At 37.9% G+C, this 2,688-nt stretch overlaps 1 non-coding gene across 1 annotated transcript; it reads right to left on the reverse strand.

Annotated features, from left to right (window-relative positions):
* Nucleotides 1–1,515: 1,515 nt before the first annotated feature.
* LOC145586995 (small nucleolar RNA R71) lies at nucleotides 1,516–1,621 on the reverse strand. Its single transcript, XR_014101063.1, has one exon. It is a non-coding gene; the product is annotated as a small nucleolar RNA R71 (small nucleolar RNA).
* Between the last annotated feature and the right edge of the window lie 1,067 nt (nucleotides 1,622–2,688).

Here is a 2,688-nt window from a genome sequence, read left to right on the forward strand (position 1 = left end):
TCAATTTGATCTTGAAATTCCTTCTTCAATTCAATGAATGTTTGTAAGATTTCTTTCCCTTGATTTACTTTTAATGCAATTCCTTCTAGTTTCTTGGATTTGATTGAGATTACATTCCTTGTTTTAGAATTTGTTGATTGATTGATTTTCTTTGATTTAGCTTTAAATGAATATGAATTTGATTGAATTTGTTTTGTTTCTTAATTTCACCATGTTTAGTGAGTAGATTAATTGCTAGGGTGAAGGGGAAGCATGCTTGATTGATGATTTTTGCTAGTTGATGATGCTAAATTGATTTGAATGGTGCAATTAAATTGGTTGACATAGTTGTGTATGTGATTAATTGGATTAGGAGTGATCAACCTATAAGATTAATCTAGATTGCATTGCAAATTTCAATGACATGAACCCTTGATTTGAGAATTGCTTTAATTGATTGAATTTGATTGTGATTTTCCTAGCTAGCCATTCATAGTGAACCCTAGCTTGGCTTATAGGATATAGCCCTTGAATTCCTTTGATTGCAACTATTGTTTGTCCTTTGCAGTGTTTGAATTGATTGAGTGGTCATTCAATTAGCATAATCATTGAGCTTGCATGTGGAACCTATATCCCTAGTGTTTAGTATATTGAATTTCTCTATTTGTCTAGATTTCTTGATACCTTAGTTACCAACCGCATCTTCCACAAACTTCGAAGTAGCTTGACCTAGGCTATAGCTTACACCTATTCATTCCCTTGGGTTCGACCCTCGACTTACCATATACTCGTATTAGGTTGGTCGAGTGTTTATAAATTTTCTTTGGCTCTAGGAAAGGGTAGAGAACGACCTACATTTTCCTCGTGTCAAAAATGGCGCCGTTGTCGGGGATGACATTGGTGCTTTGTTATAGTTGTTGAGTCTATTTCACCATTAATTGAAAATACAAAAAGATTTTCTTTTAGGCTACACTTGTAGCCGTGCTACTAACCATTTCTTTTGAGATTTTATGCATAGAGCACGTGATCATTCACTAGTGCCATTTAATCCGGAAATTGAGAGAACTATTGCAAGGTTGAGGAGTGCTAGATGATCTTTGAGCCCTAGCATTTCAAGTGAAGAAGAGCCACAACAACAAGAACAAGCAAGAATGGGAGAAAATCCGAGAGTGGCATTGAAAGAATTGGGGATTCCCGGTGCATATAGATTTGAGAGTGGGATTGCTCCACCTACAACACCGACAAATGATTTTGAAATAAGACCGGCAATAATCACTTTGATAGAGAGGCGACAATTTAGTGGGGCCAAGCATGAAAGCCCACTAAACAATCTCAAGGAGTTCGAGAAGTATTGCAATACTATCAAGGTGAACGGAATTTCCCAAGAATTCATCCGCCTCAAGCTCTTTCCCTTTTCTCTCATAGGTCGTGCCTTGGAATGGCTAGACAAGGAGGTTAAGCCAAATTCTCTAAGGACATGGGACGAGGTCACCAAGGAATTTCTATCCCATTTCTATCCTCAAAAGAAAACGACGGAGGCTAGAGCTTTAATTCAAGGTTTCAAGCAAAAGCCAAATGAGAGCCTCTATGAAGCATGGGAGAGATACAAGGAGTATCAAAGAGAATGTCCTCATCACGAAATTCCAACCTATCAAATCATTCAAATCTTCTATGGAGGCCTTATCCCTTAAGGAAAATCATGTTTAGATGGAGGAGCCGGAGGTCCTATCATGAACAAAACGGAAGAGGAAGTGGTGGACATAATTGAGGACGTAGTGAGGTATTATAGAGATTGGCAAGATGGAGAAAGAGAGTCAACTAGCAAGAGTAGCTCTTCGGTGTAATCGGTTGATCATCTAAATGCAATCAACAATCTATCCTCTCAAATGACAAACTTGGGGAAGGAGATGTCCGTTATCAAGGAAAAGTTGGAAAGTGCTACCTACTAAGTTTCAAGTCTTCCCTCCCAAACTAAGGGGAGAGGTATGTCTTCTAATTCTCAACCCCTTCCTTCTTCTAGTAACATGCCTAGTGGATGCTTGTTTTGTGATGATTGTGGGTCGTATGAGCATGATGTTTCTAGTTGCCCTCATGCATGTATGGATGTTTGTGATGATCAAGATGGAAATGTGAATGAGCATGTGAACTATGTGTCAAATAATCATGATTCTAGGTTTGAGAATCAAAGAGGTCATTGGAATAGGAATTACAACAATCATGGCAATTTTGACACTATAACCAAGGGAACCAAGGTTCTCGAGGTAACTATAACAATCAAGGTTATAGTAGCCAAAATCAAAACCAAAATTATGGTAATCCAAACCAAGGTTATGGGAATCATAATCAAGGTAGTGGTAACCATAATCAAGGTTATGGTCAAAATCAAAGTAGGGGTAATTGGAACAATCAAGGTAGAGGCAATTTTCAAAACAATGCTCAAAGAGGCCCTCCACCCGGATTTGCTCCAACGCCCAAAATGATAATTCCTATGTTCAATCCTCTTCTTCTTCACATAGAACAAATTAGGAAGAAATCATTGAAAATCAAACAAAGTTGAACACTTACATGACCGTAAGTGATAAGAAATTTAATGAAATGATGACTCATAATAAGATGCTTGAAAATCAAATTTCTCAACTTGCTAATGCTTTGAAAGACCATGCTAGTCCTTCTTCTTTACCTTCCCAAGGCCTAGATCCTAAGAGACCG

The sequence above is a fragment of the Chenopodium album genome, chromosome 16 (genome assembly GCF_948465745.1).
Source record: "Chenopodium album chromosome 16, dcCheAlbu1.1, whole genome shotgun sequence".
NCBI lineage: Eukaryota > Viridiplantae > Streptophyta > Magnoliopsida > Caryophyllales > Amaranthaceae > Chenopodium > Chenopodium album.